This window comes from Tamandua tetradactyla, chromosome 4 (genome assembly GCF_023851605.1).
Source record: "Tamandua tetradactyla isolate mTamTet1 chromosome 4, mTamTet1.pri, whole genome shotgun sequence".
In the NCBI taxonomy this organism is placed as follows: domain Eukaryota; kingdom Metazoa; phylum Chordata; class Mammalia; order Pilosa; family Myrmecophagidae; genus Tamandua; species Tamandua tetradactyla.
In genome coordinates this window covers 183,065,751-183,080,259 of record NC_135330.1, presented here as the reverse complement: position 1 = coordinate 183,080,259, position 14,509 = coordinate 183,065,751, and the positions used below count along the sequence as shown (strand labels likewise).

At 35.9% G+C, this 14,509-nt stretch overlaps 1 protein-coding gene across 3 annotated transcripts in view; it reads right to left on the bottom strand.

Annotated features, from left to right (window-relative positions):
- The window catches only part of ATP11A (ATPase phospholipid transporting 11A), a 231,704-nt gene that overhangs the window by 100,304 nt on the left and 116,891 nt on the right, over positions 1-14,509 (bottom strand). The window lies entirely within an intron of this gene.

The following is a 14,509-nucleotide window of genomic DNA, read 5'->3' as shown; positions in this document are numbered from 1 at the left end:
GAACGGAGAGGAAAGTAAGGAGGACAGTTTTGGGGACCATATATTCTCTAAATTTTTAATTTTTGCCTTAGGAGGAGAGTTTTCACTTTAAACTTTCATGTAGAAAATTATGTCATGCCTGTTATTAACCTATAGAAAACAGTGAGTTTGGATATTCTTTTAAAGATTCCATCTAATGTGCTTTTTGCCTTCTAATGAAAAGTTTAGTGAAAATAGAAAAATTGCTCTGCACAATCTGTACTGTGATCCTTTGCCATCTATCTGTATTTTAAATATAAGTATTGTAAACTCCTGATCAGAGGAGTGTACTGGCATATGCAAAATCCTGACATTAGTAATCATACTCATATCAGGAATTGCTTTAATCCCAGGATCATAAACATGAGCTCTTTAACATTTAATAAAATAACTAAAGTCTGGCAAGGCCCTGAATTATCCAACACATTCTAAACTTGCTTACATATACATCACAGTAAATTAATGGTTTAAAAAAAGATTCTGTATTCTTAAGTTACAAACTGTTGGAATTTGTGACGGTTAATTTTTTTTTTTTTAATATAGTCTCATTGAGATACACTCATACACCATACAGACCACCTGAAGTATGCAATCACTGGCTCACAGTATCATCACGCAGTTGTGCATACATCTCCGTGATCAATTTTGGAACATTTCCATTACTCCAGAAGGAAATAAAAATGAAAAATAAAACCCAAAAAATAAAAATGAAAAATAAAACCCAAATAAAGATGGTTAATTTTATGTGTCAATTTGGGAAGGCTATAATGCTAGCTACTTGGTCAAACACCTATCTAGATGCTGCTGTGAAGTTACTTTGTAAAAGTGACTAATATCTCCAAGCAACTGACTTTAAGTAAAGGCTAATGTGCGTGGACCTCATTCAATAAGTTGAAGGTCTTAAAACTGAGGTTTCCCAGAAAAGAAATGCTTCCTCAAGACTGCAGCATAAAAATCCTGCCTGAGTTTTCCACCTATCAGAGCATGGCCTAAAGATTTTGGATTTGCCAGGCCCCACTTGTGAGATAATTCCTTAAAAAATAACAAGCAAAAACTCTTTAAATATTCATATATATGTATCCTATTGATTCTGTTTCTCTGGAAAACTCTGACCAAAACACATTTTGGTACCAAGAAGTAGAGTTCTGCAGTAACAAATACCCAAATACCTAAAAATGTAGAAATGGCTTTGGAATTGGGTAATGGGTAGATGCTGGAAGAATTTTGAGATGCATGCTAGAAAAAGTCTAAATGGCCTTAAAGAGCTTGAGAGAAATATGGACGTTAAAAAAGTCTTCCTGGTAAGTTCTTAAGAGGAAATGATGAGCATGTAATTGAATGGTGTAAAGACTATTCTTGTTAAGAAGCAGTCGAGAATGTGGCTGAATTATTTCTACTGTTTTGTGGAGCACACTTGTAAGCAATGAACATGGATATAAAGCTGAGGTAGTTTCCAAATTAAGTGTGGAAGGTACAGCCTGGTTTCTCCTTGCTGCTAATAGTTAAAATGCAACAGGAAAAAGATAAATTGAGAAATGAGCTGTGAAGCACAAGGGAACCAGCACTTCATATGGAGAATTCTCAGCCTATCCAGATAGTTTGCTCTGGAAACAGGGTGAAGGGCATGGTCGGACAACAGTTTGCTAAAGAGATTAGGCATGTGACTTATGGATATAATCAACCATCTCTGCAAAGACACTGCCAGTTGGGACTGAAGGGGACAGAAAGGGACTAAATGAAGGAAGGCCACTGGACTCCTAGGATCCTACAGGTAGGAATCAAGCTGATAGAGCTACTCAGCTGCTAACATGTACCATCCTTCAAGAAAAGGGAAGAGTTACAGAGGGCGGCTGCCACACCACCACAGGTCTGGTGAATGCAGGCCCAGGGCTAGGGTTGTGGCCTCCTCATTTGAAGGCCCAAGATCTCGGGCTAGGAGAGGTGGGGGGTCTGGCAGCTTTGGCCAAGAGCCCTGAAACCTGATAAAATTTGCTCTGCTGAGTTGCATCCCATGTCCCACTTTCTAGGTAGCTCCTTCATGCACATTCTAGTCCAAATGTACTTATCTTCCAAAATATTGCTTGAAATGGAAGCTCCTTTTTATTTAAATTACTGTGCAAAACACTCCCTTCTGCTTATCCATGCTCCACACAGCTTGCTTGTGCCTGGTATCCACCAGATTTGCTCCATATGCCTTTTCCCTTTGCTGATTTTGCTTTGTTTCTTATTAGTATAATAAATCATAGCCATGAGTACAGCTATATGCAGTTTCGTAAGCCCTAGCAAATCATCAAACCTAGGGGTGGCCTTGGAGACTCCTAACACACTGTGGGATCCTGATTCTTTCCTATAGATAAAAGGTTGATAGTTCTCCTACATGATATAAATTAATTTGGTTTATTAATGTGAAAATATTCATATTAAGCCCTTATAAAAGGAAATAAGTTTTTTTTTCTAGATTAGCTTTACAAAGTATATATTTCAAACTTGAATCAAAGATTATTGCTCAAGTTAATAGCACTGTCAATCCACACAGCTCTAGCTCTCTTAAACATCTCAGAGATCATTTAGAGATTCTGAAGTGCATTTAAGAACAGTCTAAAAATAAATTACATTCTTTGGTAGTTAGATTCTTTAAAGAACCACCTTCCTGCACCATGCACATTTTTAAAAATTAAGGAATCCTATTTGCTTTGGAAATTAACTTGCCAAAGTCAAACAGCCATAGGAAAGCAAAGTCAGAAATTGAACCCGTCCACCTCAAAGCTACACTGCTTCCTTCTCTATATATTCGATCTCTGTGTCTGTACAGTAAATTTCTAAAGGAGCTACAGCTAGGTCTATTTTCTGAGGCTGTCATAAACACAAATTTCAAGGCTCAAAATGATGCAAATTAATTACCTTACAATTCTGGAGATGAGAAGGCTGAAATGGGTTTCACTGGGTTAAACTAAGGGTAGCAGCAGGGCTGTTATTTTCTGGAGGCTCAAGAAGAGAATCCATTTTCTGGCCTTTCTTAGTTTCTAGAAGCTGGCTGCATTCCTTGGCTCCTTTTCCATCTTCAAAGCCAGTAATGTCTGGTTAAGCCTTTCTCACTTCACATCACTCTGCTTTCTGACTCCCTTTTCCACTTACAAAAACCCTTGTGATTATTTTTGCCCATGCAGATAGACCAGGATAATCTATCTAGTCTAAGGTCAACTGATTAGCAACTTTATTTCCCTCTGCAACCTTAATCCCCCCTTGCCATGTAATTTAGCATATTCATAGGTTCCAGGCATAGGGACATGGAAATCTTTAGGGAACCACTCTTCTGGCAACCACACTAGGTTTTCTTTAGTTAAGTACAAGTAAATTGAGGGTCTAAAGCAGGTAAGCAGGTGACATGGTTAGAAATAAAGAAACCTAGGTAGAATAGAAAGCATAGCTAGAGCTAGATTTTCACCTTTGCTACTAGAGCAGGAAAAAAAAAATCCAACTACCAGTAAAAACGAGCACTTTCAATATGCTACTTAATTTTCAATTTGCTACCCTGGTCATGAGATAATTTGGCTACTCTATGAAAATTTTGAAATATTTACATTATTAGGATAGTGGGGGAAACGTGGTCTTTGGAGTCAGATATATTAAATCACATCCCTGCCATTTAAAAGTGGTATAATCTTTGGCAAATTACTTAACTACTCTGAGTGCTGGTTTTCTTGCCTATAAAATTAGAATAATAGCAAATGCCTTGAAGGATTGTGGTAAGGATCAAAGTTCTGACTCAAAGTAGATACTCAAACATGACAGATAAATTGAAATTCTAGAACTTGACAAAGAGTTGTTTAATGAGTATTTTTTTAATGTTTAGGAAAGATATATATTTTCTTTTAATAAGCCATAATGAAAAAATAAGTTATTTTTCATTAATTTTCAAAGCTATTGAAGACATAAAAGTTTTTATATAAACACAGGGTTTATGTTCCATTCCATGTTTCTGTAATCTATAAGGAATGATTTTATATTCTTTATATAAGAGATATTAAATCCCAAAATTGAATTGTTTTTAAGGCCCTCTATTACGTGGTTCCAATCTATAACACCAATCTTATTCTTCAGTACCCAGACCAAAACATTTAATACCCATTAGTTAATCAAAGCATTTTTCCAAATTTCTGTAATAAATTACTCAGTAATAGTCACATTAGTGGAAAAAGTTTCTATTTAAAAATCTCATCCTACTGAAATACTTATGGATGAAATGATAAACTGCCTAGGATTTGCTTGAAAATAATCTTGGGGGATAAAATGAAACAAATTGGCCATGTGTTAATAACTGCTAACACTGTTATTAACATTAGGGAAATCAGTTTAGAGATTTATTGTGCTATTCTCTTTACTTGTGTATATTTTTAAAAGTTTCCAGGGTGGGCAATGGTGGCTCAGCAGGCAGAGTTCTCACCTGCCATGCCAGAGACGCGGGTTCAATTCCTAGTGCCTGCCTATGCAAAGAAAAATGTTTCCATATTAAAAAATTTTAACAATAAATACAAAATAAAATATCATCTTCTACAATCCTTCTAACCTACACTGTATTAACCCTAGCAGTTTATATTGATATCTGGTTGTTTTAATGTTCTTATTTCAGGATCCCTTTTAATTTCACAAATTCTATTCTACCTGGGAACCAATGCAATATTTGGTATTTAAAACTATGCAAATGATTGCTTTATTTTAATCAGGTGCTGAAGGACTTCTGTAGTTAAGATATAATGCTTTGTAATCTCTACATTTTACAGAATAAATAAGCATTTATTGCAGATTATTATATAATGTCAAAACAGGCTAACTACCTATGATGCATGATAAGAAAAGGAAAATCCCATGAAATAATCGAAACATTCATGACTGCATTATCATTAAAAATGGATAAAATAAAATAGTATGAGCATTTTATTATACATATAAAAGCTACCAAGCTGATAATGGGTGGCCAATTGTACAATTTTCACTGTTATTAAATCATAATAACCTAAATATTTACCTAGACATATGACCCAAAAGATAACTGTAATACTTTGACCTGTAATCAGTTATAAATCCTACCTTCTGGTATACAATCAGTAGAAGTACTTAATACTGGAAATTCCTGGTATCAAAGCCATCAGCATGGAATTAAAGTAGATTTTCCTTTCTATAATGAAGCCAAGAAATGTAAATAGACCACAGCATCTTTCTTTTCTATAACAGATATTTTTAGTTATGTTGAATTGAGACAATTAATAATTTCTTGCATTTCACATTTACAAAAAAAATTCATGTCCAAAGTCTTTTATATACGCTGTGTTTTTAACCCTGAGATAAGAAATAAGAAAACTTCACTTGCATTTAAGCTTTATGTTTTGATCTGCCTTTCTTGTTCCTTTGTGTAAATCAATCTCTGGTTTTGTATTACTTGATTGGAGTGTGGTTCAAGAACAAAGAAGAGAGCAGTTTCATCTGATCTACCTTTGAATCATGTGGCAATAAGAAAACCTGTAAGAGAAAAACCTTGGGATGCCATTCTTCTCTGATAGCAGACAGAAAGGAAAATGAGAGCATCTGAAAACATCCTTGAAGCCTCACCTGAGTTTACGTGGAAATGGATCCTGCACTACATCTGCCTAGTCATTAGTCTACTTGGGGATACAATCAACTCACAGAGTTGAGGCTTCTCTTTCATTTATGTTTGGTGAAAAAAGATATGAAAAATGGGAAATTATGCAGGAATTCTGGATTACTGATATTAGAAAATAAGTTAACCACCAAGATAGGGTGTCCATGGAGTGGCACTGGCACTCTGGAAATAACACTGGACTCAGTGACAGACAACAGCACCTAAGGATTGGCCTTTCCATTTCTGTGGCCCAGGGTATATTAAGCTGCTCTAAGCCTCAGTTTCTTTGTGAATAAATTGGGTATAATAAGTAGCAGTTGCCTCAAAGATGTGTTTTATAGTTTAACTGCAATGATAAACATAGAAGACATTTATACAAATAGAAATCATTAGAAACACTGTAAACATTTACTAATTGGTGGATGTGACTTTCCTTTCTAAATAATCAAAATTCAGTTTCCTTGAAGTTATGGATGACAGTTGTGCTGGTTTGAAATGATGTATGTACCTTAGAAAAGCCATGTTTTAATCCTAATCCCATTTTGTAAAGGCAACCGTTTCTTCTAATCCCTATTCAGCACTGTATGCTTGAAACTGTAATAAGATCATCTCCCTGGAGATGTGATTTAATCAAGAGTGGTTGTTAAAGTGGATTAGGTGGAAATGTGTCTTCACCCATTTGGGTAGGTCTTGATTCGTTTACTGGAGTCCTATATAGAAGAGGAAACTTTTTGGAGATTGTAAGAGATTCAGAGAGCAGAACCACCCAGTCCCGAGAAGCAGAGTCCACTAGCCAGTGACTTTTGGAGATGAAGAAGGAAAATGCCTCCCAGGGAGCTGGACAGGAAGCTAGTAGATGACGCTACGTTTGCCACATCCCCTTCCAGCCAAGAGAGAAACCCTGAACTTCATCGGCCTTTGTGAATCAAGGTATCTTTCCCTGGATACCTTAGATTGGACATTTCTATAGACTTGCTTTAACTGAGACATTTTCTCAGCCTTAGAACTGTAAACTAGCAACTTATTAAATTCCCCTTTTTAAAAGCCATTCTGTTTCTGGTATATTGCATTCCGGCAGCTAGCAAACTAGAACAACAGTACCAAGCCTAATATTTCATTTTGTACCTCCCAAGGGCAAAGCTGGGAACCACATAAATTTTGTGTCTTAAAGTACAATTTTGTAAAAAGTAGTAAGGAGTGTCCCATCATTCTTGAGTTCATAGGATTTCCCCAAATAGTGGGTTTAAGCATGATTTGGATAAGGAATTCTGAATAAGGACAGGAAGCAAAGGAAAGAAACCATTCTGGGAAACAATTATTTTTGTTTCTATGTGATATTGGACAATCACCAATAACTGTGCTATCTACCAGATTAGAGCTTTAGAATAACTAAATTAGCATTTTTATCCCCTATTATATTTTTTCACATGATAAATCTTTTTACAACCTTCTGATTTACTAAAAGTAAACTTATGATTTACAGGATTCAAGGGCACTTAAGTCTTAACTTCTAGACTTTTTTAAAATTAAGTCTTTTTATAAATACATAACAATTAGTTTATTGATCTTTCATTATACTACATAATCAATGTTACATTATAACACACAATCTGGATGTTACAATAAAATACACAATAATGTATTGATATATAATAACAAAATACATTACATTGCAGTATCATCTATTTTATCAGCCTGAGTTCAAGCAGAGAAGCAGATATAAATTCCAACAGTTATGGAGGTTGACTAAGCACATCTGAAATCCCAGCAGGTTGGAACTCTTCAGGGATGGGCCAAAGCTTTTTGGCCACAAGCAGGAGTCAATCTCTTTCTCCTCAGGGAAAGTCTAAGCCCTTACACAAGGCTATTCCAGCTGACTGAGTTAGACCCACCCAAGGTAATCTCCCTAATTTAGAGGTAATTGATTAGGGATGCAACCTAACTGGATTAGATTATATTATGGCAAAGAGAATAGTCAATAATGCTCGAGGTTGAGTCTCTAATTGCATCTTCAGAATACCTTTACTATAGTGCCTAGATTAGTATTTGAGTAAATAACTGGTGGCTATAGTTCAGCCAAGCCATTACATTTATGTTTCCAGACTTTATATCTTCCTCTGAAGAATAACTTTTTAAATAGGGTTTCTCTAAACACATATAAAAGGAATAACCCAGTCTGGATTCAGCAGGAATAAGTCTTTTATACTAAATCTCACTTTTACATTGCTAGGAAGAGCAGTAAAGTATGGTAGACATAGTTTATCTAGATTTTGGTAGATCACTGACAAAGTCTCTCTTAGAAAAGATGGAAAACAGTGCAAGATGCTAATGCAATGAGCTGTTGGCAGTGATCAGTTGAGCAGCCCTAACCAGAGAGTGCTGACTTGTTTTTCTGTAATTATGAAACGAATTCTGCGAATGGCATGCCATGACAGGTCTCTTTCTTGCCACCTATTCTAGTAAAAAATTTTCTTATCTAAAGCCTTAGAAAAATACATAATTTTTTAATGAAATAAAGCTGAGAAAGTTAAAAATGTGTTCAATAAGATCTTTACACGATGAAACTATGGGCTGAGAGTGACAAAAGTTAAATTTAACAAGTTCTCAACCAGGGGTAAGTCTGCTCCTCCCAGGGGCCATTTGCAATGTCTCAAGATACAGTTGGTGGTCCCAACTGTGAGCTGTGCTACTGGCACCAAGTAGGCAAAGGCTAAGGATACTGCTACACATTGTGCAATGCACAGGACAGCTCCCCACAACAAAGAGTAATCTGCCCAAAATGTCAATAATGCTGAGGTTGAGGATCCTTGATAAACAGTAATATGGGTGTTCATTCTAAGCAGTTTGCCCATATACCCTTCCCTAGACTTGCTTGTCATCAATCTCGCATTCTTGTTCCTTCAAATTTCCTGACCACCAAGCCAAACCATTAACAATGGCCCATAAATTAATACTTCTGACCATCTCTTACTACAAAGCAGACCACCAAATGCATCATTCAAACTTCTGCTGATTAGGAGATCTGTCCTTCATCAATGTCCTTCACAGTCACAGCTAAGTGGCTATAATGATGCAGCTGTCCACTTTTCAGTGGTGCTGACATGTGAAACTATCTGTAAACTAGGCTCAACGTTTTTCTTTCTCATTCATTTGGTCACAGGGAACTCCACAGGAGGTAAGCCTCTTTTATTGTGGTAAAATGCACAACATAAAAATCATTTTAATCATTTTTAAGTGATCAATTCTGTGACATTAAGTACATTGACAACATGGCACAACTTTCACCACTACTTCCAGGACATCACCACTATTTCCAGGACATTTTCACCACCCCAAATAGAAACTCATGCCCATTATGGTGGTTTGGAACTATGTACCCCAGAAAAATATGTTCTTAAATTTAATTCATTCCTGCAGGTGTGAACTCACTGTAAGATTTTTTGTTGAGGTTATTTCAGTTAAGGTGTAGCCCACCACAATGAGGATGGCTTTTAATCCTATTACTGGGATCCTTTATAAGAGAAATGAAATTCAGACAAATAAAAAACCGCAGGAAGCAAGAGCTAAAAGTCAACAGAGTTAGGAAGAAAAGGTAGAGGCCAGGAGAGGCTGCTGTGTGCATTGCTATTTGACCAAGTATCACTGCAGACAGTTCCAGAATGCCAGTCTTCAGAAAGAAAGCATCACCTTGATGATGCCGTGATTTGGACATTTTCCTGGCCTCAAAACTATGAACTAATAAATTCTCATTTTTGGAGTAAACCTATTGCATGGTTGATTGCTTGAACAGCCAAGGAAACCAAAACACCCATTAAGCAATAACACCCCAATCCTTCCTCTCTGTATCCATTGAGTAACCATTATTCTCCTTTCTTTCTCTGTAGAATTTGCTTATTCTAAGTATTACATATAAGATAAATCATATAATATTTGTCCTTTTAAATCTGGCTTATTTCACTTAGCATGATGGCTTCAAGGTTCAACCACGTGTAGTATGCATCACCACTTCATTTCATTTTATGGCTGAATAATATTCCATTGCATGGATATACCACATTTCGTTTACCCATCAATCTGTTGATGAACACTTGTGAACTTTTAACTATTGTGAATAATGCTGCTATGAACACTGGTGTACAAATAACTATTAGTTCCTACTTTCAATTCTATTGGATAAATACCTAGAATGGGATTTGCCAGGCCGTATAGTAATTATATGCCATATGATATGCCAAAATAGAATTTTCTGAGAATAGCCAAACTGCTTTCTACAGCAGCTATACCATTTTATATTTCTACCAACAATGGAGGAGGTTTCCAATTTCACTCCATCCTCGCCAACACTTGTTATTTTCTGGTTTTGGTTTTAATAATAGTCATTCTAGTAGTTGTGAAGTGGTAGCTCACTGCAGTTTTTTTTGGGGGTGGGGGGGTGCATGGTTCGGGAATTGAACCCGGGTCTCTAACCACTAAACTACTCGGGTACTCTCTCACTGTAATTTTGATTTGCATTTCTGTAATGGCTAATTGTGGTGGCCTGGAGCTACACGTCTAGGAAAAAAATTTTCTTAAACTTAATCCATTCCTTTGGGTGTGAACCCTTGTAAACAAGACCTTTTGATGGGGTCACTTCAGTTAAGATGTGGCCCAACTAAATCAGGATGGGTCCTAATCCTATCACAGAAGGCTTTCTAGGGAGGCCACAGAGAGAAAGTCAACAGAACTCAGAAAAGCCAGGAGAGACTGCCATATGCATTGTCATGTGACAAAAAAGCCAAGGGCGAAGGATCACAGGCAGCCTGCTTCCAATACCATACTATTGTGGGAAAAGCACAGCCTGATTTTGGACTTCTTCTAGCCTCAAATTTCTGTTGTCTAAATCAACCCATTGCATAGTACTGGTTCAGTACCCCGCAAACTAAAAAGACTAATACGTTGAACATTTTCCATATGCTTATTGGACATTTGTATATCTTCTTGGGAGAAATGTTTATTTAAACCCTTGGCCCATTTTTAATAGGATCATGTGTCTTTTCATTATTGAGGTGTAGGAATTTCTTACATATTCTGGATATTAAATCTTTTTCAGATATATGGTTTCAGAATATTTTCTCCCTTTCTGCAGGCTATCTTTTCATGATCTTGATAATGTCCTTTGACATACAAAGTTTTTAATTTTGATGAAGTTCAATTTATGTATTTTTTGTTGTTGTTGCTCATGCTTACGGGATAAAATCAAAGAATCCATCACATAATATCAGGTCCTGAAGACTCTCTATTTTCTCTTTTAAAAGTTTTATAGATTAGCTCTTATGTTTAGGTCCTTCATTTTTGTATATGATGAGGGATAGGGGTCCAAATTCATTTTTTTAGATGTGGATTTCCAGTTGTCCCAGCACCATTTGTTGAAGAGACTATTCTTTTTAATTGAATAGACTTGGCACCTGTTCTAGTTTGCTAGCTGCCGGAACACAATATACCAGAAATAGAATGGCTTTTAAAAAGAGGCATTTAATAAGTTGCTAGTTTACAGTTCTAAGGCTGAGAAGATGTCCCAATTACAGCAAGTCTATAGATATGTCCAATCTAAGGTATCCAGGGAAAGATACCTTGATTCAAGAAGGCCAATGAAGTTCAGAGTTTCTCTCTCATCTGGGAAGGCACGTGGTGAACACAGTCAGAGTTGCTCTCTCAGCAGGAAGGGCACATGGTGAACACGGTCAGCGTTCCTCTCTCATCTGGGAGGGCACATGGTGAACATGGTGTCATCTGCTAGTTTCTTCTCCAGGCTTCTTGTTTCATGAAGCTCCCTGAGAGGCATTTTCCTTCTTCATCTCCCAAGATTTCTGGCTGGTAGACTCTGCTTTTCATGGCTATGTCATTCTGCTCTGCTCTCTCTGAATCACCTTCATTCTCCAAAATGTTTCCTCTTTTATAGGGCTCCAGAAACTTATCAAGACCCACCAAAATGGTGAGACATATCTTCACCTAATCCAGCTTAACAACCACTCTTGATTAAATCATATCTCCATGGAGATGATCTGATTACAGTTTCAAATATACAGTGTAGAATAGGAATTATTCTGTCTTTATGAAATGGGATTTAGATTAAAATATGGCTTTTCTAGGGGACATTTACATCCTTTCAAACCAGCCCAGTACCCTTGTCAAAAATTAACTGGCCATAGATGTATGGGTTTATTTCCAGATTCTTAATTCTATTCCATTAGTCTATGTCAATCCTTATGCCAGAACCACTGTTTAAATTACTGTAATTTTGCAATAAGTTTTGAAATCAGAAAGTGTGAGTTCTCGCACTTTGTTCTCTTTTTAGAAGTTATTGTAAATGAAATCGTCCTTTTTATTTCCTTTTCAGACTGTTCATTACTGGTGTATAGAAACCTAAATGATTTTTGCATGTTTTTCTTGTGCCTTGCAAACTTGCTGCACTCTTTTATTAATTCTAATAACTTTCCTGTGGATTCTTTAGCATTGTATTCATATAGGATCCTGTCATCTGTGAACAGGGATAGTTTTACTTCTTCCTTTTCAATTGGGATGACTTTTATTTCTTCTTCATGCCTGACTGCTCTGGCTAGAACTCTCCAGTGTAACTGGTGACAGTGATCATCTTATTTTATACCTGATCTTGGGGGAAAGCTTATAGTCTTTAATCATTGAGTTGAGGTTCAGTGGGTTTTACATAAATATCCTTATCATGTTAAGAAAATTCTCTTTTATTCCTAGTCTTCTGTTTGTATTATGAAAAGATTTTAAAAGCCTTTTCTGCGTCAATTAAGATAACTATATGGGTTTTTTCCCTTCTTTTTATTAGTGTGATGTATTCCACATTGATTTTTCTTATACTGAACCATCCTTGCATTCCTGGAATAAATCCCACTTGGTCATGGTGCACATCCTTTTAATATACTGTTGAATTCAATGTGCCAGTATTTTATTGACGATTTTTATGTCTAAATTCATTAAGAAATATTGGTCTGTAATTTTATGTCTTTATTTATTTATGTTTAATTTTTATGTCTTATATAATGTATGTCTTTATTTGGCTTTGGTATTAGGGTAACATTGGCCACATAGAATGGGTTTGGAAGTGTTCTCTCCTCTACTTTTTGGAATAATTTACAAAGGACTGGTATAACTACTTCTTTAAATGTTTGGTAAAATTCAGCAGTGAAGCCATCTGGTCCTGGGCTTTTCTTTGTTGGGAGGATTTTAATTACTGATACAATGTCTTCAACTTGTTATAAATCTGTTCAGATTTGGTATTTCTTCTTGCATCCAACTGGGTAATTTGTATGCTTCTAGGAATTTGTCTATTTCATTTATGCTTTCTAATCTGTTAGTGAACAACTGTTCATAGCACTTCTTTTACAGGCCTTTTAAATCTGTTAGTACAGGAGTAATGTCCCCACTTTCTTTCCTGATTTTTGTTTCTCTCTCTTTTTTCTTTGTCAGTCTAGTTAAAGATTTGTCAATTTTACTGTTTTTTTTTCAAAAAAACAACTTTTGGTTTCATTGATTCTCTTTTTTAAATGTAATTTTACTGAGATACATTCACACACCATTTAATCCATCCAAAGTATACAATCAATGGCTCAAAGAATCATCATATAGTTGGCCATTCAGTGCCTCAATTAATTTTAGAACATTTTCATTATCCCAAAAAATTAAAATTAAAAGAACACTCAAAACATCCCATACACCTTATCCCTCCTTTATGTGTATAGGTATGTATATATGTATCTATTTATTTGTCTGTTTGTTTTTATTTTCTTACTCAGCTACCCATATACTGGATAAAGGAAGAGTCAATCACAGGGTTTTCACAATCACACAGTCACACCATAAAAGTTATATACTTGTGCAATCATTATCAAGAATCAAAGCTGCTTGGTTGATTAACTATAGAGATTTTAAGGTGTGACTGTGTTATTGTGAAAACATTGTGACTTACCCTGTGAACCAGTGATTGTAAAATCTGGATGAATATATGATATAAGAACAAAGTTCAATGAAATTGCATTAAAAAAGAGTCAAGGCTACTGGGCTACAATTCAACAGTTGCAGGTCTTTACTTCTAACTATTCTAGTATTCTAGAAATTAAAAAGGAATATCTACATAGTGTGCAAGAACAAGCTCCAGAATGACTTATAGAGCTATAAAATTCCCTGTGATTGGATGCCTTTTCTGCATCAGTTGAGCACCAAAATTCCAATAACCCACTTTGAAGACTAGGAAAAGCTATTGAGCAAATTTATTTGGAAGGCAAAAGGGTTTTAAATAGCCCAAAACATCCTAAAAAAGAACAAAGTAAGAGGCCTTACACACTTCCTGACTTTAAAGTTTATTATAAAGCCACAGTGGTCAAAACAACACGTTATTGGCATAAAGATAGATGTATTCCTCAATGGAAGCCAACTGAGAGTTCGGTAATAGACCTCTAGATCTATGGCCTATTCATCTTCGACAAGGCTTCCAAATCTACTGAACTGGAACAGAACAATTGGGGCTAGGAGAAAAGGATATCCATAGCCAAAGGAATGAAAGTGGATCACTACCTCACACCCTATAGAAAAATTAAGTCAAAATGGATGAAAGACCTAACTATAAGAGCCAGTACCATAAAATTTCTAGAAGGTTAAATCACAAGTTAATAGGCCAGTCCTCAATCTCAAGGCTGGCTCTTATGAAATTTATTTTCGTAACATGAAAGCTAAACCCACCTATGATTATCCCTAAGAGTCAATGCCAGAGAACCTCTTTTGCTGCTTAAATGTGGCCTTTCTCTCTAAGCCCAACTCTGCAAATAAACTCATTATCCTCCTCCCCAT